Source organism: Nannospalax galili, unplaced genomic scaffold (genome assembly GCF_000622305.1).
Source record: "Nannospalax galili isolate Female #2095 unplaced genomic scaffold, S.galili_v1.0 scaffold303, whole genome shotgun sequence".
Classification (NCBI taxonomy): Eukaryota; Metazoa; Chordata; class Mammalia; order Rodentia; family Spalacidae; genus Nannospalax; species Nannospalax galili.
In genome coordinates, this window is record NW_008349353.1 from 2255187 (window position 1) to 2269866 (window position 14680).

Genomic DNA, 14680 nt, shown 5'->3' on the forward strand with positions numbered 1-14680 from the left:
TCAGCCTTATGACTAGGGCTACTGTTAGGCTTAGGGTAAGGTCAAAGGATAACGTTAGGTTTAGGTTTAAGGTTAGGTCTTAGGTTAGTTTTGGATTAATGATTAGAGTTAAGATTAAAGCTAATTTTAGGGTTAGTGCTAGTGCTAGGATTCATGTTATATGTAGTATTAGGTCTAGGGTTAGGGTTAGGGTATGGTTTGGGTCAGGCTTTTTATCTAGAATTAAGATTAGAGTTAGGGTCAGAATTGGTATTAGTGTTTATGGGGCGCGCAGGGATCTCGGGGCCCCTGCGCGCACCTGGAAGCGCAGCGAGTCCCGCAGGCATCTGCGTCTCCACTGCGCACCTGGAGGATGGCGGGTCTGGTAGCGTCCCGCGTCGCTGTCCGCTGCTGAGGTGCTGAAAGTCTCTGCTGCCGGGGCTTTGCCCGGCCGAGTTCCGCCCTAATTTCACCGGTGCACTCTCTCTCTGAATTCGGGACCCGTCAGCTGCCGGGTCACGAGGAGAGGTGCGAGGCGGCTAAAGCTAGGTCTCCGTGAGCCGATGACGGAAGGATAGCGCCCCCCAGAGAGACTGGATCGTAGGCAGTGAGACACAGGATTCAGCTTTCCGTGTTACTGGTCTTTATTAAGTGGCTCTGCTTGGCTCCAAGTCTCAGTGTCCCAGCTCTAGTCCCTAGTGATCCAGCTCCAATATTGAGAGAAAACCGGTACATTTTTATACCGTGGAGGTAGTCGTAAAAGCTTTAGCTGATAGGTACTTTGTGAGATACCCTATTTACATATGGAAGTAGGCTCCTGCCAGACTGTCAGAAAAATCATACAGGAAAGCATGGCATTTCCAGAGCCAGAGGCAATGTCTCTGTGGTGACTACTTCAAAAGACGAGTCAGGAAGATGCCGGGAAGGTACCCTGATGAAAAGGAGTCTTCTGCATATGAAACCGAGCTCATGGGCTGTCCAGACATGGAGAGACTACTACTTCACAACAGGGGTCCCCAACACTTAAGGCCTGATCTCACAGAGATGTGCCTGCCTCTACCTCCTAACTGATGGGATTCAATTGAGTTGTCGTAACCCCTGGCTATGAGTAGTTTTCTTAGCAGGTCTAGAAATAGCATTATTTCCACATATATGAATGTGGAAAAATCTTTGCAATTGATGCATGGAAGAAATTTTGGGAAAGAAACTATAAAGGCCTAGAATGCCAATGATAGTGTTTAACATGCAATTATAATAGGCGCTCAAATGGCCAGAGACCTGATAGAAATTTGCACAGTGCAGTTTATACTGATGAGGTGTCAGATGTAAATGAAACAATATTAGGAATTGGACTGAGAGTTATCTTTTTTATAAAGTTGTAAACATTATGCATGCATTTTGTCCTTGTACTAGTACTTTCAGTGGGATAGACTGAATTTAAATGTGATGGATTCACTTATCTAGAGAAAGTCTGAATGCACCATAGCATTCATAGGCATTACAGGCTACTTAAAATTTATAGTGAGACTCAGATACAAATATTAGCAGAGTAGAAAGATTAGAAAAAAAAATTTTCACTGGAAAAAATGTATGTGTGTATGTATGTGTGTGTGTTGTACGTGTGTGTGTGTGTGTGTGTGTGTGTGTGTGTAGTAAATTTTAAATAAGTGAGTAATGGTTTTCACTGTTGGTTAACAGAAGCCAACTCTTCTTGGACTACAGAAACAATGCCTTGAAAGCATTTTAGAAATTACATGACTCCCTTTGCCTTTCAGTCAAATGTGAAAATAAATGCAGTCTTGTTTCAGAAATTTTGAATATTTATTATTTTCCCCAAAGAAGTTCCAGATCATTTCCAGATCAGAACTACATAGAGAATTGATTTCATTTCCCTCGATTTGGTTACTAAAGCACTTGGAGGCTTGCAGCAGCCATGATGGCAGCAGAACTTGTTCTCATTCAAGATAAGTAGTTTTAAAGACATGCAAAATACAGAGATAGGAAGTTATTGGGCTTCAACCAAGGTTTCAAAGGAGGGCATGGGGTAAGTGTGTTGCAGAGTAACTCCCCTAAACTGTATCTAATAGGCATATTTAGGTGCTGTGATGAAGTTAAAGGCACAGTGTAGATGACAGAAATACAAAGGCAGAAGGAATTTGTAACAGCCACTGAGAGAGGAGGTAAGCAGAGAGGAGGCGTCCTGACAAAGTGGAAATGTATAGTCATAGAGTTTCTGAACTCTTCAAGGGACTTGTCATGCTGGCTTATATGGGTGTTGGAAAAGAGATTCTAGGAATTGTTGTTCACTTTACTACTCAGTTTGGGTCTTGTTTTGAGACATTTTCTTATGACTTTCCTATTTTTACCCTTGGAATACGAATCACAACCCAGTGCCTGTCTTGCCATTACATCTTGGAATTGAACAAATTTCTCCTGGATTTTCCTTAGTTTTTCTTCTGAGACTGTCTTGATTTATCTTTCATTTATGACTTTTTTTCTCATGAGAGCAAATAATCAGATGTTTATTATTTACAGAGTGTTAATAACAATATAGCTTTGATAGGATATTTTATCCAGCCAGAATCAGCCTTTCTTGAACTTTCTTCCTTTTTTTTTGACTTTCTTTATGAATACAAGAATTTGAACTCTTATCTTTCCTTAAAGACCTTGAAAAAATGTTATCCTAATTCTTTGTTTCATAATCCAATGAACTATTTTTCACCACAGATAATGTGATTTTAGTGACTTTTTAATTTTGCTTTATATTTAGTTTATAAACATTACAGTACATCTCATATGAATACTCGGTATCTTCCTCTTCAATTATTCTGTCTCTTTGATGATAATAATTTTTACTGGGTAACCTTATGTTCAACTTTGGTTTTGGTTTGCATTTTCTGATGGTTAATGATATTGAACATTTTTTTCAATTGTTTGTTGGCCATTTATGTCTTCTTTTGTGAATTTCTATTTATTTTGGCTTTTTACTTTTCTTATTCTTTCTGAAATATGTAGATATTCTGGCTATTAGCTTCTTAACAAATGCATATTTTGCAAATATGTTCCTATTAACTGAATGATATTGTCTCATATAATTAAAAAACTCAAAGAAAGGGTTTTAATTATATTCATTACTGATAAATGGTAAATATTTGGGAATAAGAATCATTTACTATTGTTTAAACTGTACATGGTAAATATGCATATCAAATAATTACACGATGTTCATAAATATGTACAATTTTTCTGTTTTCCTTTGGTTAAAACAAATGTAATTACAGTTGAAATTAAAGAAAAAATCAAGTGACTGTAATAAGTGAGTTTGGCCTTTGTGAAAATTTCAGGTGAAGAAATTGTATTATATTCACTTGAGCAAAGAAGATATACAGGGAGCAATTAAGTAGATGTAAAGTATTAAACTACTAATTATTATGAAAATGTAAATTAAGCTTGCAGAGTGATAAGCCTACATGCTTATCTTAAAATCTTAAATTCCAAAACTGGATTTTAAGACAAGAGCCTGAAGGCTTTATAATCTTGTGCAGTTGTTGGCTGGAACCTTTAATAATGAGTTAGAACCTTGTTAAATGCCATTTGGTAGTTCCTTTGCATGTCCCCAAGTCACTCATATGCCTTAGCAACCCTTCAGTCATCACTGTAAGTAAGCTCAATAAATTAATTGGTTCCCCAGGAAAACTTTAATCAAACATCGGTTTGACACTAGCACCTTTAAATAGGGTAAGCATTGCTTAGTATCCCCAGGAAAAGAATTCTCACAACAGATGGAAACTTTATTTGTTAATGTTATTATGGCTCATAGTTATTAAAAAAGAAAATGAGAATGTAAAAGATGCTAAAGAATATGGAAATGGAGATATATTCCAAAATAGAAAATATGAGAAAGCCTAAGCATGGGATGAAGGTCTGTGTAGGTTTGCTATGATATATACAGGTTGAGACAAAAATAATATAAAAGTAATCTTAAAATTTCTATGGTCATAGCTTAGTCAACTAGTTTAAGGAACAAAATATATGTATAATAAAAGTTTATCTGAGAATGTTAGGTTTTGCCCAAGCTTTATCTATATAGCACATGGTAATTTAAAGTACAAGACTTGTGGAACTAACCTTCTTTGATGTTTAACAGCTGTACTTTGAGACCAATAATAATCCAGTTAAAGGGAATTAAAGGACAGTTTTTGCTCCTTACCCTCCAAGGTCAACTAAGTTCCAGGGGACTATGGAGCATCTCTCACAATGTCCTGTAACTGTGGTGAGTCACCTGTCCTCCTGTTCAGGGAGGTCATGGAGATCCTACCAGATGTACTTGAACCAGTGTCCAGTCTACAAAGAGGAGGGTAAATTCAGAGGAAATATTTCTTCCATGCTTCCAAGTGAAACCAGCCATAGTTGATCAGGACTTTTGGCTTATCTTCACATAGATGTAACTGGTAAAAGCCCAAGCCCATGTAACCCCTAAGGAACAGATCCTCTAATGACATGAAGACTAAAAATAAATTGGTTTATTTGGGCCAACTGTAGCATCTTAAAAACTCAAGAGGAAAGTGTAACCAAAAATTAAAATGATCAGTATATTTCTTTAAGAGTCCAAAGGATTACATTTCCCGGACATTAGGCTTAAGTCCATATAAAATGTTATTTAGCCAATTATTTTTCCTTGATGATTTTGTTTCTAAGCAGAAAGTGCTCCTCAGATGTAAGACTTCAAATCTTGATCTGCAATAATGTAGTGCCCACCAGTAGCTTAGGGAACTAACCCACTATTGTTCTAAAATAATGGCTAAATTTATTTTCTCCCCCTATCTAGAAGCCATTGAGGGAGCTGACACTTATTCTTACCACACGAAAAGCTCTCAAAGTGCCTAAAAACAAATCCTGAGTCCATCACTCTTGAGTCCAGTCTTGGCAGACAAAAGAAAAATGAAGAGGAGCCCAATACAGGGATGCCTTTGGAAGCTCTCATTAAGAAATCCCAATGGACTCTGATATGAACATTTGAAATTTTCCATGTTCTGACTGTTTTCTGGTTCCCTGTCTAGAACTTGTAACTACTCTTGCCTTTACTTCTCCTTCACATCTCCTATTCATCAGTCAAGGACTTTCTTTTCTACATACAGATAAGAATTATATAATTTGGGATTCTTTTAAATAGACCCACTGGAGGGGTACCCCAATTGCTTCACCCTGCATCCCTGTTCATCATGGAAGGAGCCAGAGAGTTCTGTATCCCAATTCCCTGTCAGCAATTTGTGTAACCTCTTCAGAGGATGGTGTGATAAAAATAGGAGGTAGTAATTGGCTAGGCAGTTAGGGTAAAAAATATCCCAAAGGAAAGTAATCAGTCTCTTGGCTAAAAATCAGTGTCCTTGGGCCACTTAGCAACATATTCTGTTCCAAAGTCCAAAATTGTCAAAAGTATTTGGGAGCTCTTATTTAATCCCTAAAAGGATTTTAGGGTTACCTCTTCAGTGTGTGGGGGGAATCAGACTAACAAAAGCCCCACTAAGAAAGAAAGAAAGAAAGAAAGAAAGAAAGAAAGAAAGAAAGAAAGAAAGAAAGAAAGAAAGAAAGAAAGAAAGAAAGAAAGAAAGAAAAGTCCCATTAGAAGGAAGGAAGGAAGGAAGAAAGAAAAAGAAAGAAAGAAAGGAAAGAAAATGAAGTTGTCAAAAAAAAAGTGATGGGGAGATATTGGAGGTGTTAGAAGGGAGGGAGTGTCCACGGATTTGATCAAAACACCTCATATGCAAGGATGAACTTCTCAGTAAAGTGAGCTGGAAAGATTGCTCAGTGGTTAAACACTGGTGGTTTTTGCAGAAGACCCGGGTTTGAATTCCAGCACCCATCATGGCAGCTAAAAACTGTAACTCAAATTCCAGAGGATCCAATGGCCTCTTCTGTCCTCTGTGGGCATTGCATGACATGGGTGCACTTACCTACATGCAGGCAATACACTCATACACATAAAATTAAAATAAATATTTTAAAAGTTAAATATATATTACTTTCATTGAATTTTGTACAGTATTTTTTTTATGATGTATAGAACCCATCACCTATAGGAACTCACCCCTTTATACCCTTTATTTGAGTACTTTTAAGTACCCTGTTATATATATTAAGTACTATCAAGTCAAATTTTTGTCCCCAGTTACCTTTTGGTATGTGTCCATCCACTGGAGCCTGGGTAAATCTACCCATCATCAGACCCTCAAAGAAAATTGATTTTCCCTCTCCCATAAGCTATTGGTTGCCAATATTTCTTTAGCAATGGTTGGGCTTTTTACCTCCTTCCCCATTTCTATGTTAGGAATTTGACTGACTTAAACACAGGTGGATCTTTTGCATGATGTCACCAGTTCTGTGAGTTAATTTTTGTAACTTCCCAGTGTCAGCAAAACTCTGTTTGCTTGTGGACATCCACCATCTCCAGCTCTTACAATCCACCCCGCTTTCCCCAAAGATCTCTGAGCTATAGGTGGCAGGGTTCAGAAACAGGTGTCCTATTCATGGATAATCACATCTGCTTCAAGAGGAAGCAGCTCTCTTGAGAACTGAGAGGTAACATTTAATCTGTGGGTATAACTATAAATCATTAGGTGTTAGCTTAATACCATGTGTATTTAGCAGACTAATAGTAGTAGGTGCTTAGGCCTGTGACCTGTCTTGTTTCTAGTCCTGTTCTCAAGTGTGGACTCCATCTTGAGAAGCAGGCATTAAATTCAATTAGACAGTGCTTGTTTAATCCAATAGCATTCATATAGGAGTTTGCATATCTTGCCAGGCCACTTGTAGCACTAAGAAATCACAGCTGTCCAAGGCTGATGATTGTTTTTCTCTTCTGGTAACATGTATAGTACTTTACACAACTATGAAAGCTAACCAGTAGAGTGGAAGCTTCTTAATACCAATGTGATTTCTCCTTGTTTGTTCTACAATTCATGCATTTGGTGTTTTCAAGAATAGGGTCTTGCCATTGAGTCTTGGTATAAGTCTTAGTATCAAATTCTGGTTTGTAACAAAGAGCAGAGAAGTGGCCAGATTGTTTGAGGGTCTCTGGGAAGACCGTAAACAGATTCAAAAGAGGGAGTTCATTCATGGAATTGGGCTTTTTCTTTGTTATCATATGGTGTCCAGTAGGGGCAATGTCCTTCTATTAGGGTAAATACTTTTTAACATATATGACTGTTTCTAGAGGCCTTTACCATTTTCTTTTTTCTCCCCATAATCCCTCCTCTGCCCTGCCCTCCAATTTCCTACTCTATTTAACCCTTTCAGCTCCATCAAAATCTTAATTTTAATGAAGACAAAACAGTTTTATGATAGAACCATGGTATATTTTCAAGGGCACAATATTTATAGCATTTTATTGATTCAAAAGCAGAAAAATTCAAGGATCATAAATAAAAAGGAATCATAAAACAATGAAGGATAGAAGAGTAGTGTAAATGTGCTATGTAATGTTATCAACAATATAAAACAGGAAATATTTATGCCTACATTAACATTACTGAGTATGAAATAAAGAATGCTTAATAAAGAAGCTGAATCAAAAGACTAAACTCTTATAATTACATTTATATATAAAATTCAATTAAATATAGATTATATAATGATAAAATGGAGACCAGAAGAAAACTAAATATATTTCCATTTATTTATAAAGTTAAGTTAAAATATAAATAGAATTATTGTGATAGCCAGTAGATCAAAAGCTTGCTTCTGTTTAGGAAGAAAGAGGGAAAGGTGAGAAGAAGGGTTTTGTGAAAAATTGTTGGGACTTTCCAATATGTGTATGTTTTTTCTACTTACAAATTTTAAGGCCAGGCATGGTGGCTCACACCTTTAATCCCAGCACTCATAAGGAAGAGGCAGGAGGATCTCTGTGAGTTCATGGCTAGCTGGTCTACACAGTGATTTCCAGGACAGCTGGGGCTACAGGGAGATCCTGTCTCAAAAAGACCAAATTTTTTTAAAATACATGCTCACTAATTTCACTCTATTCCTTGAGAATAATTTTTCTGACAGATAAGTTAGATAGTTAGTAGTTTATGCTCTTTACAAAGAATGGTGTAGCATCATTATCAAGGTGTTTACATTTTCCAAATAACAATAGCACCTTCCTGTGTGTCTATTCCTCAAATTTAACGTATTCCTTCTTAGAAGAAAGGGAGGAGCTCTTAAGACTCATGAAGCTAACAAAATAAGCTCATGAAAATTACAAGGCTCAGAAAGCTCATGGAATTTAAAGATTAAAAGTACCTCTTCCCAATTATGTAAATGCTGTAAACAATTTCATGGGAGAGAGAGTGTGCAGCTGAGCTGCCTGTGAGAGATGCAGAGAATGCCAGGGCCTCAGCTTTCAGGAATGTGTCCTATGCTGGAATGAACTTTTCTATCTTTCAGTCCCTCATGCTTCTTTTATCCATAGTTATATAAGTGACTCCAGTAATCTCATTGGTTCCCAAATTACACATGGGTGGGATCATTTTTCTAATCTGACATTGGTACCTTTCCTGGAGGTAAATAATCATTTGTTCACATCTCTTCAGTAAAAGTTACAAAGCACTATCAAATAATACTAGATTATGCAATTTATGCTGTTTATTAGCTTTATATTACTAAGGTTTGTAGCCAGGTGAGGTGGCACATGCCTTTATATATCTCTTTTCTATGGTTTCCATTTTTAGCTTTCTTCTCATTGACAGTCAATCTCATTGTATATATTCCATTGAACAACTTTCATTCATTACTTTAGTCACAGAAAAGTAGTAAAATCTCCTTCCTTGTTATTATGAGATCTGTATCCTTCAAATTTACATTACTTATCTTGTACATAACTGGAAATGAATAAATTGAGAGTAATGGTTGTGTTTCGTGGGTTCCATGTTAACAGACTGCATGTATATTAGACAAAATTATGTTCATATGAGATAAAAGTGAATAAGTAACTGAATGTCTGGTAGTTTTTATTAAAAAAATAGGTCATAGAGGATGATTTGTATCCTGCATTCTTATATTTTCTACATTTGAAAATGAAAATACATTTGATAGATAATTACACCTGGTATGTTTTGGATGGTGCAAGGCATTAGATGGTTATTTCTATCCTTTGACTATATAGAGCCCTTTTCAACTTCAGTGCACTCAATTAGACATACAGTCAAATAATTAAAACTTCTTAACAACCATGGAGAAGTACAATATTTTATGGGCTAAAATACTTATTTTATTCATATTTCCAGTCTTTCTTTTTTTTATAATATATAATTTCATTACATTTTTGTGCAATATTTAGACACCTCCCATAGCTTCACTGAAGTATTTTAATGATTCCAGAACACAGAACATTATTCTTTCATATACAGTGTTTGCATTTCATACCATTATTAGTAAGACATACAGAAGATATTGACCCCTTTTCATAATCAACTATTATGTTTGATTATAATGTGTACATTTTCAAATATCAAAGTATTTCACTAAAAATAGACATTTTAGATATTAAATCTATTGCAATTTAAACAAAGTACATTGCATGAACATGTAAATATTATAATGAAACATATTATTTTGTACAATTAGTATTCACTAATAAAGTCTATTAAATTTGAATCATTCAAAGTTTGAATTTATGTTGATTAATAGTGTATCTTGCCTATGTTTGTATTCTCAAAATAAATGAGAATAGTTTATACCTATTTATCAAGTAGATATTTGCTTTTATGATTTCAAGTTGATATGTTTTTTAAATATTTTGTTCATTATTTTTATTTTATGTCTATGAGTGTATTGCCTGAATGTATGTGAGTGCACCCGTGTCATGCAATGCCGTGGAGGTCAGAAGAGGGCTTCAGATTCCCCTGGAACAGGAGTTAAGGACGGTTCATAGCTGCCATGTGGGTGCTGAAATGAACCCGGGTCCTCTACAAGAGCAGTCAGTGCTCTTAACAGCTGAGACAACTCTCCAGCCCCTAAGATGACATTAATTAAATGGTATTGACTCATTTAGATTTATTAATTTTCCACACTTTATTAGTTTTCCATGTTTTGTTTAGTTTTAAGTTTGCATACAATGTATTGGGTTACATTACATTATTTTAATTCATAAATGTCATTATACTTTATTCTAATTGCTCCCCCTCCATATTTTCATGACTTTAAAGTTCCACATTTAAATCTATAGAACATTATATGAATGTTGCTGATTTTATAATTACTATATAGAAGATATTTGAATTAATTAATTTAAAATATATCAACACAGCACCAGTATTATGATAAATCACATAGCAAGATATAAGCAAAGTAACAAAATAATGGGCATTGGTTTAAAATATTGTACTTTATCTGGCTTATCAATACTGACCAAAGCATTTTTTTTCCAGAAAACTCATTTGGCAATCAAAAGCACTGTTCCTGAGCAAATTCAGTAGTTTGCAAGAGAGAAAGCATTTAAAATTTGAATGTGAGAATTTCTCAGTTTCCAGTATGTGCATTCATAGCGTATTTTTGTCAACCATAGGAAATTAATCATTAATGTTGCATTCTTTTAAAGAAAGAGATCAATCATTCTTGCAGCTAAAGTGTACTAAAGCTGCAGAATGAACACATATTGAATAGTGGCAATATTGACAATTTCTAAAGCCAGTTCACAATGGAAACATTTTTTTTTCAAACAGCATTAAAGTCATTGAAATGATTAATATTCTTCTAAAATGGTACTAAACAACTTTTATTACAAAAGTGAAAGTTTAAGAGAACAATAAACTTTAAATTTTATCCAGAAACTCTGACTTTAAAGCATATTATTGTTACGAAAGCATTGAAAATCAAACATAGATGACACAAACTTATTACATTTTACAGATTATTAAAGTATTTTAAAGCCAAACCCTACCCATAAAAAAAGTTTTATTAAATGTTCAATATACAAGTCACTCATTGCATTTGTTTGATTTCTTCCTATTCCTTTCCATTTGACAGGGACACTCCTAAAGTTTCAAGGCATTTTAAAAATTTTTACTTTATCAAATGTTATTTCTTTGCTTTGTATATGTGCATAAAGATTGTGTATATTGGCTACACTGTCCTATTATTATTGACACATGATTATTATTGAACTAAGAAAGTAGTGTCATTGAAAACTTTAAAAACATCTGTCAAGGAGGGAATTAACTCATTTTTCTAATGTGTCACTTATTCTTGAAGACCTTGACTCATCAGGGTACTAATTTCATTGGCTTGTTCCATCGTATTCAATTTCCAATTGAATTATTGACCATTTTTTTTTCACTTTCAGCCAGGGACAAATAATGGGCATTAGATTCATGCATAACTAAATATAGTTTCCCAGGAAATAGGAAAATAAAACACAAATTTGTATATTTGCAAAGTTTCTCTCCTTCTAACTAATTTCATGGGGTTACTCACTGCATAGCTATTTTAAAAATCTGTGACTAATTTGCAGCATTGCCTTTAAAAATTTTGAATCACCAGTCATCTTTCAGAGATAATCATCCAGAGTTGTCATATAAATAATTACAAGGTACAGAAAGTATATTTAGAAAGTACAGATTTTATTCATTTTAGCAAAGAACGATTTCAGTTGACTTTATGAACTCATTAGACCAAGAAAATCTATGAGGTCAGGATATTGGACAGTAGAAATGTAGTATTCTCTATATTACCTAAAGTTTTTCTTAACCTTTGGTGCATTAACTTAAAAGTCATGATCCAATACAAACTAAAATTACATAAAGTAATTTATATAGATTGAATATTCCATCAACTCTATTTCTTGCTACATTTTGGGGGTTTGACTTCATATCTATAATTTTCATTTTTTTCCTGATAAAAAGGTACCTTGGTCAGGCTAGTCTGAAACTCAGTTTGTAGCTGAGGCTGGTCTTCAACACCTGACCCTCTTACATTCCCCTCTTGATGACTAGTTTAAAACCTTCACCATTGTTCCTGCCTTCATGTGTATGATAATTACATATAAGAATACTAATTAGTAGCTTTTAAGAATGTTTATAAGGATTTATAGAGTACACAATTTTGTTTTTCTATATCACATTGACTTAAAATGAAAGAATGAACATAGGACTGTGTGTAGAGCACATGTTCCTATACAGGACTTGTATATTAAACCTCTGACACCTAGGGTCCAGGGACCATTGAAGAAGAGAGTTTGTAAAGATTGTAAGAGCCAGGGGTAGGAAGGTGGATCACCACAAGAAAATAGAATTTTGTAGACAGCTGGAAACTTGTTCACGGGAATTTACAACAATGCTGACATCATGCACAAGACCCATGCAAAATCAAAACAAATAAAACCCAGCATAAAACCGGGAGGGGAAAAAAAGTCAGGATGTCTTGACCTTAGCTGAGGAACTACTGGCAACTAATCACTGCTGAAAAGCCAGAGTTTGGTTTAAGGTAGTGATGCTAGTTAAGTTGAACAGCCTCCAGCAAATGAGCTCACACCAAAGGGCATCTGGGGACACAAACTTCATTGAAGAGTTCTTAACATAAATGACAGAATGTACGAAATATGTCAGGGGGGTTATGGTGGGGTACATGTAGTAAGGGGATCTGAATATGATTCAGTTGTATGTTATGAGATGCACAAAACAATAAGAACAGAAAACAATCATATAAGGGCATCTAGGCAGAGGAATGGGACTAATGGAACTATAAGTGGGACAAGAGAGGGAAATAAATAAGTGTGTGTGAATATATGATTGAACTGTATTATACACATACATGAAAATGTTATAATGAAGCCCATTACCATGTATAATTAGTATATTCTAATAAACACAAAAAGAAAAAAATAGAAGTTTTCTTGAGCTAACATATTATTCACAAGCTTACATCTGGTGACTATGCATTTTAGAAACAATACATTTTATTTTATTATTTTTTTAGGAAAAAAAACTTTGGGAAATAATCAAAATGATCTACCACACACAGGAAGTAAATAAGAATATATTTAAAAAGAATGAAAAGAAGAGAAATACTAAAATATTTTCGTATTATTGAAAAATTTTACTTTGTACATATAATTCTATGTGATAACTAATATAATCCATATGGTAAAATATATGTTACCTTAATTTTTCAGATGAAGCCAAAAAGAAATTAACTTGCATAATGAGTACTTTTCAGTTACAACTTCCAGATTACAAATATCACTTCACATTCAAACCACCTGCACACAGAAACTCTTTCAATCAGTTTATTAGACTTCATTGCTAAAGAAAACAGGCAAACAAAAATTTGCTTAAGTGGACAGTATTTAGTACTGTTAACTAATCTTATAGTCTCTTGTAAAGCTATACTGTATTCACTTTCATATTTCATTTTCACAGGTTGTATAATCTGACAACTTTATTAGGTTCTTTCTGCAACTAAGCAAATGGTGGCATATCAGATTATGTAATTTTCCAAGTCTCAAAAATCAGGAACTGAATGGTAGAACACTGTATCTCCAGAGAGAATATATTATAACAATCAATTGTTCAATTAACAATTAGTGATTTATCCCAAAATGGTACCTGTTGCCCCTATGTATATATTCCATTCATACTTTTTGCTGTCACCACACTTTCTGGTAATCTTCAGAGAAATGCCCCTTTTATTATTCCTTGGATGAAGTAGGAATGAGAAAACAAAGTTATGTCCTTTTTAATTATTTATAAGACTCTGGTATAGTATTTCCCAAAGTCTTAACAAGTACTTAGCTTTTAAATGTGACCATTATTACAGTACATTCTCCTAGACACAGTTGATTTTACAAAGAAAGGTCATGCCACACAAGGTCAGAGAAGTATATTACTTCCGAATTTGGTCCCTAAACTTGGAATTGGAAAAGGAAAAAGCAATGTTTTTGTATGAAAACTCATCAGTGTGGACCATCAAACTATTTGCTCGGTATAGGTGATAATCTCCATGAGCAAAGTAAAGGATAGTTGGCCCAAAGGAGTAAAAACAAGAATGAGAGTCAAATGTCAATAATTCACAGGTCAAATCCATTGTCTCAGAAACCCAAAACTTCAAAAAAATATGTTTTTATTTATGTATTTAGCCAGGATCATCATTTATACAAGTTACAGCCAAAGACAGTATGAATGCTGTGAGTTACAGCCAAAGACAGTATGAGGGCTGTGAGTGGATGGTTTTCATTTGCATATAGTCCCCATCAGTAGAAGTAGTATAATTTACCACATAACAATGATGTTTCTATTAATGTATAGGATTCAATTATAAATTAATTAGTACATGCTGTTAATTGTAATTTGTGACAGTGTCCTTAGATCCTAGGCTCTCTCACATGGAATTCCTAATTTTCCTTTTTCTCCGGAACTTTTAACTAGAAATGTGTATTTGAAAAATCAAGTAGGGGGTTGAAGAGATGACTTGGTATTTAAGAGCACTGGCTGTTCTTTCAGAATACCCAGGTTGGATTCTCAGCACCCACATGGTGACTAACAATCATCTTTAACTCTACTTCCAGAGGATTCGAACCTCACTACTGACCTCCATGGATAAGGCACAGCATGGGTATGCCTACCTATATGCGGGAAATATGCTCATAATTATAGAATAATAAATAATAAAGAAAATATATTTAAAAAGAAAAAAGTAAGTAGAAATTATTGCCGGATGCTATTTAGAT